We start from the raw sequence: 14,538 nt of genomic DNA on the forward strand, positions 1-14,538 counted from the left end.
CAGAACTGGAGTGGACAGCGTTAGCATCTACAGCAGGGACCTCTGCAGTAGGAGACAACAAGTTAGTGACCTTGCTTAGGTGCAAGTGCTTGCACACAAAAGTGTAGGTAACTAACCTGGTCTTAATGTCCAGTTCTGGTCCAGGAGTAGAGGTAGATCCCAGCTGGCCAGGTCCCCGATGCTGGGGTATTGTCGCTGGGCGGACAGGTAGGCGGTCAGAACCGTGAAGACAAACATGAGCAGGGTGAGCCATTAAGGGTTGGAAATAGACAGCAGCAACCAGCATGTTGTTCTGAGGGGTCCAAACTGTGTTCAGCGTTGTTCTTCTGGTTTCCTGTTCTTTATTCTCCTGCCAGTAGAGGGTGCTACTGCTGCTGTTGGTGAGACGTACCATGTTCACTTCCTGTTTTGACTGGTGAGATGCATTGTTGTTCAGGCTATCTCCGGCCGTTTCTCAATTCATAAGAACAGGAATACGGACTTGTGTCCTCGCCAAGTATTTTTCATGAGAGGAACATAAGAAAGTGTGGACTTGGGGAGAACGGGACCACGCAGCATAAATATGGGTCAATTGGAACAGAATCATACTCGTGACATATGCTCGGCTCGTCTTTAGCTGCATTTTACCTCCTGTTATAAATAGTCTCTAGATAATAATTATAACTTTTTTCGTTTATCTGGGGAATAATAATTAACACAATCAGATAAACACAAACAAAAAGAACATTTTGCCCAAAAAAAAAAAAAACTTGCCAATTAGCTCCAGTGGTACTTCACATACAGCTATACTGAGAGAGGGGGGCTGCAGTCGGGCTAGGATTAGACCTGGCTGCCGTAACCGTTGGAGGTCCTCTGGTTGCCGCAGTCCTTTCAACTTCAGAATTTTTTTTTTTTAAATCAAGCATTAAATTGGTAAATGGGCTATATAGTGACACTTAAAAGTATAATGTTCTTGCCTCAAATCTGTGATTTCTTAATATCTTAAAAAATACTTTTATTGAACAACAGCAACAGAAAAGAAAACTTTTAACTTAATACTCAGAGCTCTGTGAGCGCTCCTTTGAAAGCTACCGCTGCCATGGTGCATGCTGGGACAGCTGTCAATCTCAAGAACGGAAAAGTCTGCTCTGATGCATACTCGGTAAAGAGGGAGGGACAAGAACAACATCCGGGGACTTTTTCCGTTCTCGGTCTGCTGTTCTTGTGAATTGGAACAGTACTGGGGCTGAGGCTGATGACATTTCACAAGTACCGGTACATGAACACATGAGAACGCACAAGTACACATATTGAGAAACGTCTTCCTTCTGAATTAAGTTCTTTTTTTCTGTGATATCTCTGTCTCTTGGTAGCTCTAACTGTCCAGAAACACTTTAAAACATAGCGTCTTCTGCTGCACTTTTCTACTGAGCACTTGTCACTTTCACAAGGTTTTATTTCTGGTAGTAAGGAGTAGCGACCCTAGGCTAGCGCTAACTTAGCATCGCTATGGCTTTGCTGTCTTCCTCCCTTGACCCTTTTTAGACTGTTTATTCTTCCTCTCTTCTCTCTGTGTCAGATTTTTAGTTATTTCTGTGCCTCCTTTAATGATAATGGTGTCAGAGGTAGAGTCCCAGCTTCAGGCTGTCGAACATCCAGGAGTTGGTGTGGGCAAACTTGTAAACTGCTCGGAGTCACTGAAACCAGGAACATGTCCATGTAGCTGTCCTCCCACAGTGCCTTAGCAGCCAGGCAATTGGCTGACGGTATGCAGAAATTGTAGTTGTGGATCTCTGCCCACTGGTCACCATCAACCTGTCCACATTTCTAACCGATTTTCCTTGGTCAGTGACCGGCCCACCCACTGGGAAGCCCACTTGGGTTATTGGCAGCTCCATAGTCAGAAATATGGCATTAGAGACACCAGGGAACAAAGTGAAATATTTGCTGGTGGGCAGAACAGGGAACATCAAATTCTTCCTGAAACTGCTTGCTAAGGATAAGGTTAAATACAGTAAGATTGTTATTCACGCTGGCTGTAATGACACCGGATTATACTGATCAGAGAACACTAAAATTAGTGTTGCTTCAGTGTGTAAGTTTGCCAAAGCAATGTCGGACTCGGTAGTTTTTTCTGGTCCCCTTCCTGATCTGACCATTGATGACATGTTTAGCCGTATGTCATCACTCAACTGCTGGTTGTCTAGGTGGTGTCCTGAAAACAGCGTAGGTTACATTGATAATTGGCAATCTTTTTAGGGAAAACCTGGCCCTGGAAAACCAGGGCGGCACTTCAGGAATACTTTCGATTCTCCCTATGGCCAGTCCGTGTATGCTAACAACCCTCTCCTCTCTGACCACTCTTTAACAACCTTCAAATTACTTTAAAAGAGTTGTCCTCCCCCAAAATAAGGTTTCACTTAAGTAGATCACTTTTTAAATAATGCATTCATACATTTTAAAGAACCTGTTCCACTTTCTCTCTCCCCTGTATCACTGAACAGTACTGCAGTGGGCAGGGATGGGCAGTATTTGTAATACAAATATTTGAAATACATATTTCGAATACAAAATAGTGTTTTGTAATTTGTATTTTGTTGAGAAATAAAATTGCCTTCATGCCACCCGGTGCTGCTTAGTATTGCTGCCTTGCAGCAAGAAGGTTCTGGGTTTGATTCTCATCCCGGGGTCTTTGTGCATGGAGTTTCTATGTTCTCCCTGAGCATCGACGTCGGCAGACCCTTTTCACAGGGGCACGTGCCCCGTTGTGGATCTGCGGTGCCTGGGTATGCCTGGGGCATTGATTTTTGCATTAATTAATTTTCCGGTTTCACAGCTCTGCTCTCACAGTGAAGTTGAGAGAGGAGAACTCTCCAAAATAGGCCAGTCACAGTTGATCCACAGCTTCGCAAAAATGAAGCCGGCCCAGGACGCTATCGTTTACTGTTAAAAAATGAACATCCAGCTTTTCCATTTTTCTGGCCATGATATACACACCTCATAGGATCATCACACATCATAGGATGGGCCCAAATAGATATGATAAACACAGACATGTATGTATGTAGAGGTGTTTTATTTTTTTTCCTTTTACAGATGCACATTTCAAGTTTTCAGTTTTCAAGTTCATGTTTGCTGACAGATATTTAATAAAGATGTGGGGATCTGGAGATCCGCCACCTATCTCCAGCAGAGAGCGCTGTGGGTCTCCTGGGCTGGAGCCTCCAGCACACCTGAGGATCATCAGCCCATCAGGAGATCTCCTACATAAGCAGCAGCCAGACCTGTCTTCGGCGCCGGAGTGTTGACCAGTTTTGGTTAGCGGAACCTGAGCCTCTATTAACTTTGAGAATCTCTGTCTGCTCTAGAGAGTAACTAGATTCTAACCAGCCTTTGTCTTCTCTGCTCATAGGAAAGCCCGACTGAAGTCTGTAGCTCTGGAGGAGCTTTTGCTTGGAAACCTGCCTGCCTGCCCAAGGAAGCCAAACCTGAAGACTAACAGTCAGAATTCCCCAGCCAGCTCTCAAGGGAGAGCTAGGACAACTACTTAAGGTCTGAACCTCAATAGTCAGAAGCTAGACGCTGCTGCTGCTGAGCTCTCTGCTGAATCCACAGTCTCTGGACCCAACCGGTTCCCTCTCTCCATCGATCAGTCTGAACCTCATCAAGGTACAATCCAGAATCAAACCCCTGACAAGTCTTCACCGCTGCCTGGCTAACCAAACCATTCATCTCTGCAGATACTCAGTGACTCCAGTCCCGGACCAGTACCAGAACCAGTTCATTAACATTCTTGTGTGCTTCTCATAATAAACTGTTAAACTTTTACTCCGTTTCCTGTGGTATTCTGCATGTGGGTTTAAACAATAGAGATCCATCATGACAGAAGATAAGTTGTGCCTTCATCATTAGTGGATTAGAGATATGCAGTTAAGTTCACAAGTGGGCCAATTCAATTCACTTTGGTTCAGGTAGATATTTAATGATGCCTCAAATAACAATCTGATTGTACAATTTATTTATGATGCTTTATAATAATAAATAGGTGTTATAAGTTATTTGCTTGCGTGCTGGCATTAATTATCTCTGCCCATGCTTTTTTAAAATAAATAATTGCCAAAAATATTTTTTGCTTGTGTGCCATTTTTTTTTGGTGCCCTGTTGTGCCCCTATATAGTGTTGGGTCAGCTGACGCTCCTGTCCCTGAGCATGCATAGTTTCTCTTCGGGTACACCGGCTTCCTCCAACAGTCCAAACACATGACTTAGGTTAATTGGCTTCTTTGAATTCTCCTTAGGTGTGTCTAATGGTTGTTTGTCCTGTGTTGTGCGATATGCCATGATCATACTTTTTGGACATTGGGAAGCAGTGTCCATATTTCATCTTGATAGGATGACCTGAGGAGGAAACACAGCTTTGGTGAATAACAGCTGGGGGACTTCTGCAGCCCCCCTTTTTCAGCCAAAGCAGTCACATGGAAGTCACAGTGGTGTGACCAACCACCACCCCCCCTCTGTGAGGACAGAACAAAACCACAGAGCACACAGGATTCTCTCTCTTTTTTTGCTCTTCTGCTCCAGCACCTCTCTCCTGGTCCCTTCTGCTCCTGTGCTCAAAGCTGGGGCCCACTGTGGCCCACAGTGGAGATGCGGGCCCCAGGGGAACCAGATCCCCAGAACCATAGAGGATAAGTCAGAACTTTTCAGAACCAAATTGCTGCAAACAGAACCTTTGACCATTTTGACACATCTCTCTTGAGTTTCAGGCCCCGTCCACACAAAGTCAAAACGAACACGAAACGCTAATATTTTCCAGAATGTTTGTCTTAAAGACAGAGACGTAAAATAAATGTGATCGACCACATGAATGCATGAAAACGCTGCAAAATGTATGCCAGGCCTGTAAGTGGCGCTGTGCTGCCAAAGCAAAAATAGGCGAAAACAGGCAACGAAATGTTGGGCATGCGCAGTAATATTTATACATGGTTGCCCTGCGGGTCCATTTTCGTGGTTCACTCAAATTCAGTCTGCCGGCTTCCGTAGAATGGTGAGCGCGCATGGGGGCGCTATTAGGAAATCCTATACACTACTGTTTAGGCTCTAAAACGTTTTAAATGACTTCGTTTCGAGTAAATTCTGGATGCTACCCACTCAGGACACTTGGAATACATTGGACGAGCAGTATGGAGGAATATTGACACGTTTTTTGTGGACTTTTATGGACCTTTCTGCCTCGGTCACCATAGACCTCCATTATTTGAATGTCAGCAGACAGCAAGAAGCCTCCCAGATCTCCAGATGCATTTGAGATATCAAAAAAGTACTCCAGAGTTTTGTTCAGCATGGGGGTGAGTAGAAAATGAAGGCTAATCATGTTTTGGGTGTTCTATTCCTTTAATAAAAAAAAGATCGTTTACAGACCCCCAAAACGCCGGCTTCGTATGGATGAGAGGCTGGTTTGATGAAAAATTTGTGAATTTAGGCCAGGGTTTGACTTCGTGTGGACGGGGCCTCAGATCTTACAGAGCCAAACTGGGTGTGAGACTGAGGGGACCCCTGCTGTGAGACTGAGACAAAAGAATCCCTGACTGCAGAGCTGCAAATGGATGAAACTCAAGCTTTCCAAATGGACATGGAGAAAGGTTTGCAGGTCTGGCATGATTAGGGACAGAACAAGCAATATGTCTTTAGATGATGCTGATCATATCGTGTGTTTACTGCTGAGTAAAGACAACGCTAATTGATGCTAAAGAATGGACTGCATGCTACGCTATGCTACAGGAATATGTGTTGAGCTGTTGCTAAAGCTTAGACAAGCTTTATTCACTAAGGATATAAACACTGATATAACATTAGTGTTCATGTGTTCCTCAGATGCTCATTACATTTCCATTACCAAGTATGACCAAGAGTCATTTAGTGGAATACTGATGTCTATTCGCTGCTAGCTATTTCAAAGAGGGTAAAGAATCATTTAACTAAAGGTTACTGGTTCTTGTTTAAGCAAATCATTCAATAAAACATTATTTGGCCCAATAATGTTTTATTCACCTCATGGATTTGCATGGTGAATTGGTCTGAAAACATTCCAATTTCTTTAAAATTAGTGAAAAGCTAATTTGATCACATTCCAAATTATTCCAGATAAACTTTGGTTTCAAACACAGAATCCATCTTAAACTGTAATATGTTTTTCAACCGTTTCCCCTTCCTCTTTGTACATAGTAGTTAGTTTTAGTTTAGCTGAGTTTTACTAGTCTTAGTTGAGAGTGTTAAAGTGAAATACGTTTGACTTGGAGCTGAATGATTTTTGTTAATAAAATCTTATATTTTGAACAGAAGTTGTAGTGAATTTATTCCATGTATGTGCAGAAATAACTGTTTGACCATGATTAGTGCTCGAATCACTCTTTCATCTATTGTTCTAACACAGTCAGTAGGACTGTGTGTCATAAACAGTATATAACAGCTGAAATAATATCTCATTAAATAAGATATTTTACCACCCCTACAGGGGAGGGCAATAAACATCTTGAAGTATCAGAAACATAAATTCCCAGCGGGCTGGGAATAGAAAAGACTATGGAATCACAACACCTGTGTGTCTCTGTGTTGCCCTGCGAGGGACTGGCGAGCTGCTTCTCGCCCATTGATAGGCACGAGAAACTCCGCGACCCCAGTGGGGATAATCATGTCGGAAAATGGATGGAATGGAATGGCCTTTGTAATTTGTATCAAAATACATCAGTGTTGAGTATTTTTGTATTTTCAAAATACTGTAAAATACTTTCTGTGAGACACAGTCTGTGATGACATCTAACTATCTAGAAAGCATGAAATAGTGTCTGTGGTACCTTTGCAATCAAGTCCCTCTTATACCACTCTCGGCCACTAGGAAATTTTGGCACTTTTTCACACCTGATATGCGCACATTGCACGATCAACACAAAATGCACAGTGCTGCATATTAGGTATTTTCTACTTGGTGCTTTGTCCAGACCAGTCAAGAAAGTTGTTTCAAAGCAAGGTGGTAAACCAAATTTATCTATTTATTTCAGTTACTCATTTTTTCTCAACCATGAATCACTCTTTTTATCGCATGTTCCTGTTCAGTGTAAGGTTCTGTGTTCATAAGGCTAGGCTATTTAACTTTTGAATGTTAGCTACTAACTAACTTTCTGTTTTAGTTTCACTGTCGTTGATTTCACCAGTGAACATTCAAAGAACCACTTGTATTAGGCTAGTTTTGACTCATACTAGTGTTGGCAGATTTAATTAACTTTTTCTTAGAATTGTACCTAAATAATTTCTACTGTTGACTGTATGTAGCCTACACAATATCAGTGTTGAGAGTAATCCAGTAAAAAAGTAATTTAATTAGGCTACAGTCATGCATTACTTTTTGCAGTAATGCAGCAATGTAAGGCATTACCAATACAATTTCAATAATGTTTTACTCGGTACAATTCTCAGTAACTGAGGTTACTTTGCTTTTTAATCCAAAATTGAGAAATGCTTAATTGACACCAGAGAACGTTATCTAAGAATTAAAAAAAAAAAAGTAATCTATGCTGGTCTTGGAATTTGATTGCCCTGTTTAGATGACTGTAGAGAGGGAATTTGAGTTATTTCTGAAATTCATTCAAGAGATCTAACATGGTTAGGCTATACTTCTCATTCAAGCCGTGAGAATAACTAAAATGTTGCTTTTACAGACAAAGATCTTAGTCATTATTCTCAAACTATTTGCATTAAGTCTACACAACTGTAAGTGGAAGAAAAGGGAACCAGCAATGATAAGAACCAACATATCACTATGGCTATATTTTACTAGATTAAGTTGTGTGTGTCTTTGGGACCTACACTGTCCCATGAACCATAACTGCAACCATTATAATGGTTGTGTTATATCAATTCAATTCAGTTTCTTTATATAGCACCAATTCAGAACACATGTCATCTCAAGGCACTTTACAGTTCACCAGATTATACAGTAAAATGGATTCAACGTTTTCTATCAAAGGAAAACTAGTTGCAGTTGGAGATAGGCACCAGCACCCCTTGCGACCCCACTTGGGATTAAGCGTGTCAGAAAATGGATGGATGAATGGAAAACCAGTTGATTAGAGTTCAAGGTTGTGCTCTGTGGTAGTGATGGTATTAAATCACTTAAAATGTTAAAATAGTGAACAAGTGAAGGGATAGAAGAAAAAGGCAGTTAGAATGAAGTATTTTGTAGTATTTTTAAAATACAAAAATACTGTATTTGATTTTGATAAATATTTGGGCTGCTGTATTTTGTAGTTAATTTTGATACATTTTTAAGGTGAGTATTTGGTATTTTATTTGGAAATAAATTTTGATGTATTTGTGCCTATCCCTGGCAGTGGGCAACCATTTAATTTATTCCCTTTCACAAATTGACAATTTTGTTGATGACGTTACTACATATTGCCTTGGATAAGGTGGCCCTTTGAAAAATAAAAAATAAAATAGAGAGCTGTCTCCTTGGTTTAATGCAGAGCTGTGCAGTTTGAACCAAAATGTTAGGAAATTGGAGAGAAAATGAGGCTCTTGTCTTGATCTTTGTGCTCATGACTGGCTCAATCACTAACTCCATTCACCTAATTTTCCCAGTTTCTAATCACTGCTCATCTGACCCACCTGCTCCTGCCTCTATTTAAGGTGCTTGCATCCAGTTATCAGTGCCAGATAATCTAACTCTCATGCCAGTGGTGAGAGGGTTTTTTGTGTACATTAGTTTTTCTGATTACCCAATCCTGACCTGTTCTGCTTATCAACCACTTGGCCTGCCTGCTCCCTTCTAAATGGTTTGTGTAGCGGCCAAAGTGGACTTTTAGTTTAAATAAATAGAAATTGCTTAAGAATGCTTAAAAAGATAGATAATAATTTAATTTGAATTTCTAATTTGATAGATGGATATATTTCATGATAAAAATGATAAATATTTTATGTACAAAGTTAAAAGAATAAGAATTCATGTTTATAAGGTTACTTGGATTTTGGATTAAAAAATGTGTACTGTCGCTTTAAGGATGGACGAGCCGGCTTCCTCAGCCTCTCGCATGTTTATTTTTAGATTGCATGGAACCGTGGAAGCGAACAGTCTTCTTACCTGTTGCTCTTCAACTTTATGAAAGACTTTAAACCTTTTATTTTCATCATAGGATATTTTTGTTAATTCATGTACGTTTTGTAAGCTTTAAGAAGAACACTAAACTTCAGTTTTCATCTTCAAGACGTTGTGGAGTGGATTTATTTCAATTACATGGACATTCACAGTGGAAACTGTAACTTTGGTTCGGAGAATATCAGCGTAAGAAATAGCACTTTCCTTGCAGTCTCACCAAGATTAAACCTCTACATTAGTAAGAAGACTTGCTTGACATTGGATTACAAACATTGGAGAGGTTTTCTGAAAGTGGAAAGAAGATTTAAGCAAAGGATTTACGGAGGAAATTCTGAAGCAGCATGATCACGCACTGCATTGGTGAATGGTGAGTGGACAACTGGCTAGTGACTGCTACGGGACCTTCGCAAGTGGAATAAAATAAAATAAAAACTGGACTGACGTTAAAAAAAATAATAATAAAAAAAAAAGGCATCATGACAGACGAAGAGGGAAAGACGGTAAGCCCTCCGGGGGAAAAACGTTTGGTTAAACCAACACATGTGTCATTGGAAAATAATTTGCAAACAAAAATCAGCTCCAGAAGAGCAAAGCTAGGCAAATTGACTGAGAAAAGAAATGAAATCCTTGCTTTAATGGATGAAGATGCAAACGCGGAAATTATAACACAGGAACTGTTAAACAGGTATGAAGAGCTGATAGAAGAATTCAGTAAAATAAATGCTGATGTCAAAGATCTGTACTGTCAGCTTGGATGTCTAGAAAACATGAAGGCAGATCAAAGTGATTGGTTTCAGCCAAGATATGATGAGCACAGTAATTTTGTGCAAGAAGTTGATTCATGGATACAGGATGCAATGCTTCGCATAGAAGTGTCTAAAAAAATGAACAATGAAGTGAATCCTGAAGATAGCGCTTCAGCTACATCCAGAAGGAGTAAAAAAGCTAGGTCTGTCTCCTCTGCTTCTGTGATATCAGCAGTTCGTGCTGAACGGCTAAAAGTTGAATTAGAGCAAGCTACGCTGTTAAATAAAGCAGCTACATTGAAACAAAAAAGAGCTCTGGAGGAGCATGAGATGCAGCTCAGGGAGCAGGAGCAAAAACTTAAGGAACAGGAGCGACAGCTCAAAGCTGCAAAAGAAGAATTGGAGTTGCAAGCAGAGCTTGATGAGTCAGATGCAAAATTAGCCGTGCTAAGAAAGTATGAAGAAGGCTCACATGTGTCACGAGGCTCTAAAGGCAGTAGGGTGGAATCACTGATGGCTACTCAGAGACAACATCTCAGCTACAATAGGAATAGTGGGGCTAGTTATGTATCTCAACACAGCCATAGTGAAATAGCTGTCAATGCAGCGCCTGTTGCACAGCCAGTGCTTCTCGCACGACCAGCGTCTGCTGCACGATTAATGCCTGTAACAAGACAAGTGCATGTCACTTCAAATGGCAATTCAGCAGATGCAGATAACCTAGTCTCTGTCATGCAACGTCAAAACGAAATAACTGAGAGCTTAATAAAGCAACAAAGGCTATCTACATTGCCATCACCAAACATTCCAGTGTTTAAAGGAGATCCGATGGAATACCGTCTCTTCATGAGAGCTTTTGAGCATCGCATAGAGAGCAAAACTGAAAACAGCAAAGATAGGCTTTACTATTTGGAACAACACACAAGTGGTCAGCCTAATGACTTAGTGCGCAGTTGTTTTCATATGGACCCAGACCAGGGCTATCCTGAAGCAAAGAAATTATTAAAGGAGCGTTTTGGTGACAAATACAAGATCTCAATGGCATACCTTGACAAGGCTCTAAATTGGCCTACTATAAAGTCAGATGATGCTAGAGCACTTGAAGCATATGCTCTTTTTCTGACTAATTGTAACAATGCGATGTCGGACTTAGAGTACTTGGATGAGATGGAGAACGCTGCGAACATGCGCACAGTCATCTCCAAGCTTCCTTACAGGCTGAGGGAGAAATTCAGGAGCTTCGCCATTGACATTCAGAAAAAGGATTGTAGAACAAAGTTTAAAGACGTGGTGTCATTCGTTACCAAACAGGCTGAAATGGCAGTACACCCTGTGTTTGGTGAAATCTCAGGTCAGACTAAGCGTCAACCTGAAAAGACAGCTGTCAAGAAAAATATCACAGCGTTAGCCACTGAAGCTAAAGAGCAGAAATCAGTGAAACATGTTGCTGGTGCTGACAGCAAGCAAGCTAAAGAGAAGAAACCAAACATGAACATGGCTTTTGTGAAACCTTGTATCTTCTGTCAGGGTGATCATACAATGGAACAGTGCAGGAAACTTCAGAAAAAGTTGCACAAAGAAAAGTTGGAATTCCTTAAAAGCAAGGGACTCTGCTTCAGCTGTCTTATAGGAGGACACATGAGCAGTAGCTGTGAAGAAAAGAGGAGCTGTGAGTTGTGTTCAGCTAAACACCCTATGCTGTTACACATAAAGCAGAAACCTAAAGACTTACCGAAAGAAAATGCTTCACGGGAGGAACAAAAAGAGGAGTCTTCACAGGAAGAACAAACTGTGATCAGTGGATTTGTGGATGCTGGAGAAACTTGCTCTCAGACTGGGGCCGGGGGTACAGGAACCGTCCTCGCCATCGTTCCAGTGAGAGTGAAGGCAAAGAAAGGTGACAAGGTGCTGACTTGCTATGCGTTCCTGGATCCAGGCAGCAACGCCTCCTTTTGCACTAACAAGCTAGCTAACAACCTTAACTTGCAAGGAAAAAATGTTAACATCCTACTTACCACCATGGGAGACCAAAAGGCCGTCTCATGCAAACTGCTACCAGATCTAGAGGTCAGCAGTCTGGACGGTGAAGACTTCGTCGAGCTCAATGGTGTATTCACACAAAAGGCCATACCTGCTAGTCAGGAGAACATTCCAACTCAAGAAGACGTGGATAGGTGGCCACACTTACGAGGTGTACGAATTCCATCAATCAAGGCGGATATCGATCTTCTGATTGGGACTGACGTCGCAAAGGCTTTGGAGCCAGAAGAGGTAATCCGCAGCGTGAAAGATGGTCCGTATGCGGTTCGTACAGTCTTGGGGTGGACCGTGAATGGGCCGTTGCGTGAAAGCATCAGGAGCTGGTCAAAGGAGGGACACCCACAGATCCAAATGAACCGGATATCGGTGGCTCGACTTGAAGAATTGTGGACGCAACAATTCAAGTATGATTTTCCTGAGAATGCTCGAGGAGAGCAGCTAGAGATGTCGAAGGAAGATCAACTGTTTATGGACAGAGTTACCACATCCACAAAGCTGATCAATGGTCATTACTCTATCGGTTTGCCATTGAAGAACAAAGATGTGAAAATGCCTAACAACAGAGCAATAACAGAGCAACGGGCGCTCAACATGAAAAAGAAGCTTCAGAAAAATCAGACATTCCGAGAGGAATATGTCAGCTTCATGAACCAAGTGATCAGCAAGGGATACGCAGTCAAAGTCCCAGATGAAGAACTGAAAAGGAGTGATGGAAAGGTGTGGTTTATTCCGCATCATGCCGTCTACCACCCCAAGAAGCACAAACTTCGAGTGGTATTCGACTGCGGCGCTTCATATCAAGGAACCACACTCAATGAGCAGCTACTGCAAGGCCCTGACATGACCAGCAGCCTGGTTGGTGTCTTAACGCGATTTCGTCAGGAGCCAATCGCACTCATGGCCGATGTAGAGTCCATGTTCCACCAGGTCAGGGTCCCACCTGAAGACGCAGACCTTCTCAGGTTTTTATGGTGGCCTGATGGGGACATATCGGAGGAGCTGCAGGAATATAGAATGGAGGTACACTTGTTCGGAGCCACCTCCTCACCCAGCTGCGCGAGCTATGCGCTAAGAAGGTGTGCTGAGGACAACAGGAGTACATTCGATGCAACAGCTGTGGAGACAATGTTGAACAATTTTTACGTCGACGATTGTCTAAAATCTGTCAACTCAGAACAGGAAGCCATCAAGTTACTGCACGATTTGACAGCCATCTGTCAAACAGGAGGCTTTAGACTCACAAAATGGACGACTAACAGTCGAAATGTTCTGTTAACCATTCCGCTTGAAGACCGAGCGACGGAAGTGAAAGATCTCGATCTCGACCAGGACTCACTCGCCATCAAGCGAGCCTTGGGAGTACAGTGGTGCATCCGGTCAGATCAATTCAAGTTTCAAGTCAATATCGAGCAGAAGCCTCTCACCAGGAGAGGAATCCTGTCAACAATGAGCTCAGTCTACGATCCGCTCGGAATGTTGTCGCCAGTCATACTACCTGCAAGAAACATCCTGCAAGAATTGTGTAGACAAAGAACAGGCTGGGATGACACTGTGCCAGAACACCTCGCACAACAATGGACCAAGTGGACTGAAGAACTCAAACAGCTCACTGACTTTGGAGTAATACGATGCTTCAAGCCACCTGAATTTGGCAAAGCTGTGCAGGCTCAATTGCATCACTTTTGTGACGCATGTGAAACTGGCTACGGTACTGTCACATACTTAGTCCAGAAGAATAGCAGTAACCAAGTACACTGTTCATTCGTCCTGGGGAAGGCGAGGGTTGCCCCTCTGAAACCAACTACCATCCCCCGGTTGGAGCTGACGGCGGCTGCCTTAGCTGTGAAAGTGGATATTATGCTGAAGAAGGAGCTTCAGTTGCCACTGACAGAATCCAAGTTTTGGACAGACAGCACTGCAGTTCTCAAGTACTTAGCCAATGAGAACATCAGGTTTAAGACCTTTGTTGCAAACAGGATCGCCATAATTCTGCAAGCATCAAACGTGCATCAATGGAGATATGTCAACACTAAGTTGAATCCTGCCGATTGCGCATCAAGGGGTCAAGCCGTGAGCGCCTTCATGAAGAACGATGTTTGGATTGCTGGTCCTGGCTTCCTATGTAAACCAGAAGGGGAGTGGCCAGTTAACCCCGAACACCAAGAAGAGCTCATGGCTGAGGATCCTGAGGTGAAGAAAAGTATACTGGTTAATGCTACCACAGTAGAAAGCACTGATGCCATGCAGCGATTAATCCACTACTTCTCTTCATGGATACGGCTCAAGAAGGCTGTAGCGTGGTTCACACGACTCAAGCACACCCTGTTGAATCTGTCTAGGAAGAGAAAGGAGTTGAAAGGATTGTGCAGTGATGAACAACAGTTGAACAAGGAGATGCTGAGCTACAAAAGGAGTCTCAAACATGCTTACCTTAATGTGGATGACTTACAAAAAGCGGAGATCGACATCATTGGTCATTGCCAAAACAATAGCTTCCAAGAGGAGATATCTGCACTCCAAAGGAAGGACTCCGTCAGGAAGAGTAGTCGACTCTTCAAACTCAATCCACAGCTTGAGGAGGGAATCCTTCGCGTTGGAGGGAGGCTCAGCCGAGCATCCATGC

The sequence above is a fragment of the Cyprinodon tularosa genome, unplaced genomic scaffold (genome assembly GCF_016077235.1).
Source record: "Cyprinodon tularosa strain WSP-4 unplaced genomic scaffold, ASM1607723v1 ctg385, whole genome shotgun sequence".
In the NCBI taxonomy this organism is placed as follows: domain Eukaryota; kingdom Metazoa; phylum Chordata; class Actinopteri; order Cyprinodontiformes; family Cyprinodontidae; genus Cyprinodon; species Cyprinodon tularosa.